Source organism: Balearica regulorum, chromosome 8 (assembly GCF_011004875.1).
Source record: "Balearica regulorum gibbericeps isolate bBalReg1 chromosome 8, bBalReg1.pri, whole genome shotgun sequence".
Lineage (NCBI taxonomy): Eukaryota > Metazoa > Chordata > Aves > Gruiformes > Gruidae > Balearica > Balearica regulorum.
Genome location: NC_046191.1, coordinates 1,999,612 through 2,009,634, shown reverse-complemented (window position 1 = coordinate 2,009,634; position 10,023 = coordinate 1,999,612).

Below are 10,023 nucleotides of genomic sequence, written 5' to 3'. Positions count from 1 at the left end.
AGCAAGGCCTGACAAATTTTTTGTAAGTCTTAAAAGCTACAAAGCTGATGTAAATGTTAACCTATACGTAATTACCTATCTGGAGTTATCCACCTTACTATTAGGAAATCACTTTTTTTGCAGTAGAACTGCTAAACCTGGAGATTATAATCTTTCTTTCGATTTTTGCTAGGCACTGTCTGCATTTCTCTAACAGCTGTTGCACAAATGGATCGATTTTGTCGTTTAGTCCTGGATCCCTTCGAACCGACGTTGCTCTGCGCTGCACTTGTTTCCTTTAACAACCCAAGAGATCCGTCACTTAAATTTACCGAGTAGTAGTAACCTGGCAAGGCGGGGTAGGATTCTTCTTTAGAAGCAGCAAACTGTTTCCAAGCCAGAAATGCAACTTTTACGTGTAAGCGAGTCTAAAATTAGTGATTGCTGCCTGTACAGGAAGGAAATTGTAAAAGAACAGCCACATACTATCGGCAGCCCAAATGTGAGATGGGGAAGGTATTTTTTTTCAATGTCCACATCCTGAGACTTGCGCTGCCTGTATCACCTGAACTACCAAACCCCGGGGCTGAAAACGCTCATCTTGACAGGAAAAAAAAAAAAAAAAAAAGCCTGAAAGCCTGGTCTTACATTTCAGGCACCTGCTGGTTGAATTTCCAACCCTGCTAACTCGCTCCGGGATGGATACCTGCAAATGTCTCTGTGGCTGGGATCTCCTGACACCGAGACCTTCCTATGGCAACCTTTGAACGTACGGACGGGGCAGTGTTTTGAGTCAAATCGTGATGTCGTTCTCAGTACATGTATTTTAACACCTCAGGGTTCACTCCCTCCAGTGTTACGTGCTCTCCAGTTCTTGACGGCAGCATCTTCTCGAGCTTCTTCTGAGTTTGGTTAAACCGTTGGCAGCCGTATCTTGTGCCAGCGATTTCCAGAGGTTATTTATCAGTTTGTAATGAGCTTCGTGGGTTGTTCAGCTTCGTTGTAACGTGGGGTTCTGCACCTTGGAGGCACAGAGAGGAAGCATCCGCTGAGTAATGTCTCTACCCGCAGACAGCATGCACCGAAGAGCATTGATCTCTCGTGCAACTCTCGCGCCACCTGCAAACTCATCTGTACGTTATCCCAGGCGCCTGAAATCTCGGTGCAATGATTTTCTGACAAGCCATTTTCTATTCCTGCCGAATGAGTAACAGGGAGAAAGCGGCGGCTGTTGAAGTTGTAGCAGGGACGAGGGGCTTTGCACAAGGCGGGCTTTTTTGGGGGCGCGGAAGCGATGACCCGATGTCCCTTGATGAAAAGGAGTGGTGACCCCGTGTCCCCTGATCTTGGTGTCCCTGTCACCCAGAGACAGCCGGAGGCCGACATCTTTTTCTATAAATGGAAGGAGAGAACAAATTAAAAAAAAAAGAAATAAGAAATTGGGTGTAGTGTCTTCAAAGCTTGAGCAGGCTGGGAGAAGAGCCGAGCCGTTCGGTGCCTGCTCGTATCTCCATCCCGTCGCATCAGTACGGGGCGTATCAGGTGTGAACGTGTGATCTTGCTGGGGTGCAAGCCCTCAGCCCGGCCGGAGGAGTTACTAACAGCACGGCGCAGCTCAGCCAGAGACACAGTCCCTTTGGGTCTTCTGGCTTACCGTCCCCCTTCGCAAAATATGCTTGAAAATCCATTAAAAGACACGCATAATAAACACGTAATAAATAAACTTAACGCATGATGAATTATGCATTAAATATGCATCAATAGCTACAACTTTAAATCTTTTATGCTGCTGCTCTGCCACCATTACCAGGCTTTCTGCAGGAGGACACCGCTTTAATTCTGGTTTAGCTTTTAAAGCACGGGAGAGCTGGGGTTTAGTCTCAGCTTAGTCACGGACTGGCTGCGTGACCTTCACCAAGCCACCTTGCCTCCGTTTCTTATCCACAGAGCCTGGATAGTAACAAATACTACCTCTGGTAAAGCCTCGGGATCTAAAGTCTGAAAGCACCGTATAGTACTTGGGAACGGGAACGGTACAAGACTGTGAAAATAATAGAAATTATTTTTAAGCAATCTTGCGCTGCTCATTTTTATTCTGCATACGCATTTGCCGGACTACGCCATGCTGAAAGGTTTGTAAGTATTTGCGTCAGTAAATTGTGGAAGAGATTTAGCGGCAGATAAATTTGCTACAGAGGCAAAAATTGGATGAAAAACTTGAATGTTTCACAAAGCTAAATAACAACAGCAGACCTCCGGGGATTTCTGAATGCAAAGATGAAAGATCAAAGCCCAGGTTGTGACCAACGCTTGCGAGCAAAGCTGCAAATAAACGCCTGGATCAGCAAAAGCCTTCTGAAAATGCGGCAACGGAAAAATGACAGCAGATGAAACAGCCACACAACGAAAGCAGGAATATTCATTAAAAATGACTGTAGGGTATAGCCTCTTACACTCCTGAGCCTTCAGAAGGATTAATTCTTTAAGAGAGAAGATGAGGAGTTATTCGCAGGGGAGAAGGGCTGAGCACAACTGCAGACTGAAACCAAATCCGCGTTTCGTAGAAGAGGATGTGAGAAGTGAGGCTGTGGTTTGTGTCTTGAGTGGCTTCACTGAATGTCAGCTTCACAGAGCCAAATCCCATGAAAATGGCACTTGTAAAACAACGGGAGCAGGGTTCGGGTAAAAGCTCACAGCAAGCGTCGAACACAACGAATAGGAAACAAATTTTAGAAGCGATATGTTAAAGGAGATTTCAGGATTGTTGCTTACCAAACCAGCCAAGTCTTTCCTTAACAGAGAGGAATTAATCTTGCCACAAGAATATTAGAAAAAAAACCCCCACAATTCTTAATCTCTTAAAGGATAGAGGGTGACGCTCTCTGTCGCGCATCGTCCATACGAATTTCTGGGATGGCACTGCTGGTCCCTTGCTCTGCCCGTGCACTCAGCCTCCCTCGGCTCAGTTTTGCACTCAAGAGCAGGGAGAGCGTTTACCAAACCGAGTAACCGATTTCATCCCGCTGGGTTCGGGCAAATTCAATGAGAATCGCTGGCGTACGCGGCGAATGTAAAGCTAAGGGAGTCAGCGCACAGGCTGCCCACGCTATTGAAGACAGACGAACACACGGGGAATTATTGCCCGTTCTACTGCTGCGAAAGTTACTTCAATATCACCGCAGTGCCGTGGGCCAAAACCGGCACGGTCTGAGTTGCAAGAACCGGACATCCGAGCAGGTGAAAGTCATGACGGGAGCTGAAGCGAGAAAGGCAGCAGGAATGAGCAGACCAAGCTGGGTTCCTGGAAACAGAGCTGTGCGTGCCGCGGTTTGACATTCAGCAGCCGAGCTGCCCCTGCCAGCCTGAGCTGTGTGTCCTCTCAACCGCGTTGAGTAGTGTCACCTCTTCTACGGCGCCGACAGGAGTCACCGTCCTGCGCGGCAAATTGGACCAAACAACCGATGGTAATTCCAGATAACGACATCTGCGCTTTGGTTTTGTTAATTCCTGTATTCCACACTAAATCAGCATTACCTTCTTTCAGCTTCTCAAGTGTCAGGACCACTTTGGAGACCGCAGAGGGCTGGTGTGCGGCGTGTTGGTGTTGCTGGCTCTGGCTGCTCCACAAGTCCTCATCCTCAGCCCCCCGTCGTGGCCCTGCCGTTGAGAAGGCTCTTCCCTGCTGCCCTGTTATCGACTGTTGAAATCAGCAGCTGAAGCTCAGCACTGGAGAACCGGAGACCTTCTCGTCCATAGGGAGCGCGGCCGATGATGGGGACTTGGCAGCATCGCAGAAAAACGTAGACGAAATATGAAATTGCAACAAAAATCATAGAATCATAGAATGGTTTGGGTTGGAAGGGACCTCCAAGATCATCTAGTTCCAACCCCCCTGCCATGGGCAGGGACACCCTCCACTACCCAAATGCAACCACAGTTTTGACAGTAAGATCAACTCAGCGCTCATGGTGTGGCCAGAGAACTCTCATTTTGTGCAGTGCAGCTGTACAGCTTTGCCCGTGTGGTCTCTGCTACAATCAGATCTAGAAACCAACATCCCCAAACCCAGCAAGAAACCAACACATATTCAGAGAAATTAAAAAAAAAAAAAAAGAGCGGGCTGGAAGGAGTGACCCTCCTAAGGGGTGAGAGATGCCAGTCTGAAAGCACCCTATGGACCTCTGAGGTCTTCAAGCAGGCAGAAAAAATACTTGTGGGGTTTTTTTTTTAAATAATTGTTCATCTTTGCTGACACAAGACAATGGCATTATGTTGAACACAAACTGAAGACAAACAAATCATGGCGTACCTTTCAGAGAGCGGGCAGGCCAGCACTATCACGACAGCTCTCCCTAAGCTGGGCAAGGCAATGCGGTAAAGTCAAGAACTCTGGAGAATATTACCAAGGAAATACATTAAATAAACCAACGCTACTGCTTCCTGACTGACCACTGATGGCAACCACAGCGGGGTTTTGGATACGCTCCATTCTCTTGCATGGGTTTTCAAGCACCCAGTAATTAATTCCCAGTGCTCTGTCAGCCTTATCATTTCCATGGTGGTGACTCACCACCATTCTTTCACAATTCTTCTCTCAAGGTTATTTCCAGACCTACAACCTGACAAAACCAGAACGTAAGGTTTCTGATTTCACTTTTGAGTTTGAATTCCATTTCCTCCAGTAATAATTTTAACATTAGCACTCGCCTGTTTTCTGACCGGGCTCCAGCCTTCTTCCATCGTCAGCGTTAACATTCTCTGATTCCCATTAAAATAGTTGGAAAAGAGGCAGCTTTTCACCATTTGAAACTTCTTACATTTTTGGATAGCAATTTTTGCCCTTACAAAGCCAGTGGACACAGTGGCTGAATAAACCATTCCTGGTCCTCTGTTTTATTTTGCTTTGCTTTAGAAATCTCCTTTTATGTGCGTTTTTGATCCCAGATAAATTATTTCGTCTTTCACTTCCAGAAGCTGAGCGTGAATTGCCGCGACGATATACGTTCAAATTTCATTACATCATTTACACCCATTTTATTTTCACTATCTCAAAGGAAAGCCCATATTCTTTACTCTTTTTCCTTACTCCGGCATTCGTCGTGTTATGAGGGTGGGTTGAAGCAGAAAGCGTCTTGACCTCGATATGTTGAGTGCCTCGACCAATGGAGATTCCTTTCAGCTTTGCATCACGGGAAGCTCTGCAGAAATAAGGCGGCGAGGCAGCAGCAGACACCCGTCCCTCGTGTCCCACGGGTGACGGAAGCGCTCCCTGCCTCCCTCGCTGTAGCCACCACCATCTGCTGTTGGCAGCAAAGCTCTGCTAGGAGACACTTTGTCATTCTCCTCCACCCGAGGCAGCCGGTCGCCCCAGTGCAGGGTCAACAAGCTGCCTTAGGGCTTGCGCTTACGGCTGTGCGTTGGCGTGTGCTCAGTTCGATCCTATAGGCTTCACCCCCTGAAAACCAGACTACCGGCACAGCGTATCTTCTGCTTGCACGGGGCAGGGCTGGATCTCAGACAGCACAATGTTGCCTGGGGTGTAAGGGCTTACGCTACAACCACTGATAGCCCGTTGTTACCGCCTCTTTCTTTGCCCTCCTCTGCTGCGGCGGTAGAGATGCTCCTCAGGAGCTGGCCACTGTCACCACCAAGCATCGCACGTTCTTCTGTCAACTGCTGCTGGTGCTTTCCCAAGCATCCGTTTTCAGAATAGCAGACACCCCCTCCTCTCGGAGAACTGATGACTCCGTACTTTCCTTGACATCATCCCCTGCCTGGTGGAGCAGGGAGGTTGGCACAACATCCTCTCAGCACCGGCAGCTCCGTTTGCAGCAGGACCTTGTGCTTTGGTTCTGCTGCTGAAGTCAAGCAGAGCGTAGAGGTGTTGGTGAGACATCCGACTGCAGGGAACACACTCTTTTCTTTATGATTCATAAGTACCATGTGCTTTCTCCTGGAGCTTTGTGCTCAACGCAAGCTGATAAAGAAAGAATCGTACGAAAAAGCAGACTTCGGTGCTAAAAAATAAGCAAAGAGGAAAAAGAAAGCAACTGCATTTTGTGAAAGATTATGGATGGGTGATTCTCAGTTTAGCTTCCTCTCACCAGGACACAAAACTCTGAACACTCGGGGCCACCCGACGGGCCTCTTCCCTTCACTGTGTCACCCATGAGTAAAACACCACTCAAGTGTGGCTGCTGCCGGTGGAGCACATCACCTAACGGCTGCTGCCGTATTTTTTCCAGGGAGGAGAAGTAACTACGCGCGGCGAGGGGTAGCGACGGACAAGGCCTTGATAAGAAACACAAGATAAGATTCCGTACAAACTCCTAACGGCGTCCATCCTAGCTTAAACTTGTATGAATCCTGGTTTTCCCGAGCGTAGATCAAGCCTGTGCTGGGGAGCAGTACTGCGAAAAGTGAAAATGTAGCGGGAGCGAAGAAAAGGCAGAGAGGAAACAAAGATACATACTTAAAAAGAAACTGTTGGAGTTTCGTGGGGTACAGACTCACGCAGGTCACACATGATATTTTAAGGAATCTTGTCGGCTCTCTAGAAAGAAGTACAAATGTTAGGCTGGGCTTTGGCAGAGAGGTAGAGTGGACCAGACGGCCAAACGCAAAACTCTGGACTCTCGGAAGCTGCAAACTTTGTGCTTCCTCTACCCGTCTGCCCCCAAAATACCTTTGCTAGAATTTTCAAGCTAGAAAAATTTAATCCCATCAGGGAGATGCTGGCAGGAAAACCAAGTTTATGTTATCAATGTCCAGAAGAGAGAGGGAACAAGATAATTTTTCATGAAAAGCTCTTTGAAATATGGTGGTAGTTTGTGGGAGCGCTGAAAAACTGAGAGAAAGCGAGAGTCACTTTAAAGAGAGGGTCGGGATCACGGTGGCTGTATCTCAGGACAAACCCCCATCTCTCTTCACGGGTTAACTTCAGTCTACGTCTTGCTCTTTCCAGTTTAAGAGGCATCACACAGGTAGTGAGATTTATACTTGGAGTTTCACTAACTTTTTCTGGTAATCTCATCCTTTTCTCATACCCGGGCTTTCTGTCGTTGAAATTTCCCGTGCGTTACCTTCCAGCGAGCCCCCCCCCGGGGCTGGGAAGGGGCTGTGGGGGTGTCTGGGGTTGGGGGGGGGGGGGGTACAGGCAGCCGTGCCCCGCAGCCACCCGCCGCCTTCCTGCTGCTCTTTTTCCTGCCTGCAGCCAGCTGCTCTGCGGGGCCGGATGAAACCCTGCCGGCACCCGGCAAAGCACCCCCGCACCCCTCCCCTGCACCCCCGCACCCCTCCCCTGCACCCCCCCCCCCCGCCCGTCTTCCCCCGGGCCGGCAGCCGGGGCAGCGGGGCGGGCCGGGGCGGGCAGGTACCTCGGCCGGTGCCGCTGCGCACACGCCGGAGGCTGCCGGCTCCCTCCCGGTGGCTGCGGGGCTCCGCGGTGAGTAACCCCGGCTCGGGGGGGACCAGCCCGGGCTGCCCTCGGCTCCCGCTGGGGCCGGGCCGGGCCGTGGGGGCGAGGGGGCGGCGGGAGGTGGCGGGGGGGGGGAGGGGCTGAAGGGAACGGGTATTCCGCGCCACACACACACACACACACACACACACACACCCCACCCCCCCCGCCGCGGCTTTTCGGTCCCGAGGAGCGATCCCCGGGGTGCTGGGCGCCGGCCCGAAGCGTCTGTCGCAGGCAGCAAGTTAGCGGTGTGCTGGGAAACGCAGCATCCCGCGGATGGGGGCCCCGGGGTGCTGCCTGCCTGCTCCGGGGTGCTGCCTGCCTGCCTGCCCCGGGGTGCTGCCTGCCCCGGGGTGCTGCCTGCCTGCCCCGGGGTGCTGCCTGCCCCGGGGTGCTGCCTGCCTGCCCCGGGGTGCTGCCTGCCCCGGGGTGCTGCCTGCCTGCCCCGGGATGCTGCCTGCCTGCCCCGGGGTGCTGCCTGCCTGCCCCGGGATGCTGCCTGCCCCGGGATGCTGCCTGCCTGCCCCGGGATGCTGCCTGCCCCGGGATGCTGCCTGCCCCGGGGTGCTGCCTGCCTGCCCCGGGGTGCTGCCTGCCTGCCCTGGGATGCTGCCTGCCCCGGGATGCTGCCTGCCTGCCCCGGGGTGCTGCCTGCCCCGGGGTGCTGCCTGCCTGCTCCGGGGTGCTGCCTGCCTGCCCCGGGGTGCTGCCTGCCCCGGGATGCTGCCTGCCTGCCCCGGGATGCTGCCTGCCCCGGGGTGCTGCCTGCCTGCCCCGGGGTGCTGCCTGCCTGCCCCGGGATGCTGCCTGCCTGCCCCGGGATGCTGCCTGCCCCGGGGTGCTGCCTGCCTGCCCCGGGGTGCTGCCTGCCTGCCCCGGGATGCTGCCTGCCCCGGGGTGCTGCCTGCCTTCCCCGGGGTGCTGCCTGCCTGCCCCGGGGTGCTGCCTGCCCCGGGATGCTGCCTGCCTGCCCCGGGATGCTGCCTGCCCGCCCCGGGATGCTCGCTGCTTGGGATGCTGGCTGCCCTGGAATGCTCCCTACCTCGGGATGCTGCCTGCCCCGGGATGCTCCCTGCCCTGGGATGCTTGTTCCCTGCCCCAGGATGCTCCCTGCCCCGGGATGCTCCCTGCCCCGGGATGCTCGCTGCCCCGGGATGCTCCCTGCCCCGGGATGCTCCCTGCCCCGGGATGCTCCCTGCCCCGGGATGCTCGCTGCAGCCTGGGATGGAGCTGCCTAAGGGAGAGCAGCGCTGAAGGGCCATCCTCTAGAAAGAACGCCATCTCTTTCCTTCATACGGTGAGGTCTTATTAAATAACTTGCACTCGGTAGCTCCGGGGAAGAGTCACTGACTTTGGGTGGGATGGCACCAAGGCTGCGGTTCCCCAGCTGAGAGCACGAGGTGCCGCCATCCTCGCTGGGCCCGCGGCAGAGTCAGAGCGGCACCCGTGAGCCTGCCGACGGCGGGAAGTTTCCCTAAAAATACAGCTAGTGGTACTAGCCACACGTAAGCAACGGTGCAGTTTGGGCACAAATAGCATTGGGGGAGGGGGGGGGGGCGTTTCTGGGCGAAATGTAACGGTGAGAAATGTTCCTCTCTCCACCAGCGTTCGGTCGGCCGTTCCTGCGCGTTGCGTGCCAGACCCTTAGACCAGGCACTTGCTTTATGTGGAGCTTTTTTAGGGAGAAGCGGGGGCAAGGGCATAAAAAGCTGGTTAAAAGCAAACTGCAGAGCTCGCGTGCTTTACAAGAACTTGAGCTGGCTGCTGTAAGCAGCTGATGTAATTCTGGCAAATCCATAGGTAAACAAAATGTACGGTCTTTAGCCCTTGCGTTTTCAATTGAGATTTCATAGAGATAAGTACGCATAAACAGGCACGATCTCCTGTGAACACTTGGTGTAATTCCTCTACCCTGCACTTACCGGGACGATGTCCTTTATATTTTCTTTAACCTGTTCACAGCAATACCATTTTCCCTCATTGATGTGGGAACCGGAGATATTTTTCTTCTTAAAATTCTTTTTTTTCCATATATCTTTGCTCCAAGGTGAAGGCTCTTTCTCATTCTTTTCTCATATTTTACTCCGATGGTATTTTATATGCTCTGCTGCACTCATTCGATGCTGCATAAATTGTCTAGCGCTTACCTAAGTAAACCACTGATTAAAATAATTTGAAGCGAGACTATTTTTGTCTGTTGACTCAAGCATTTTGGGTACAGTTTTGCTGTCAGAAAGCAAGTTGTCTGAAGGATGTTTACACAGTCTCGGGGCAATTTCAGTTTATTGGAAGGCAGGGCATTTACTTGAAGAACCTTGGTGCTGTGATTGCTCATTCTGGCAGTTACTAATCACCTACGGAAGGCACCGCGTGAAGTGTCTTTGTGTGAAGCAGAGGCACCCCCAGCAAGGCTTAACATTTCGGTCCGAGGAACATCTGGGTTTAAATAAAGCGAGGGGTTAACGTGCATTTTGGCAAATCTGACGTATTTGACATTCACATCAGGTATCGGTCCACTTCAAAGGATGGAATGGATCCCACCTCATTATATAAAAACAACCTGAAATATATATATTTTTTAATAT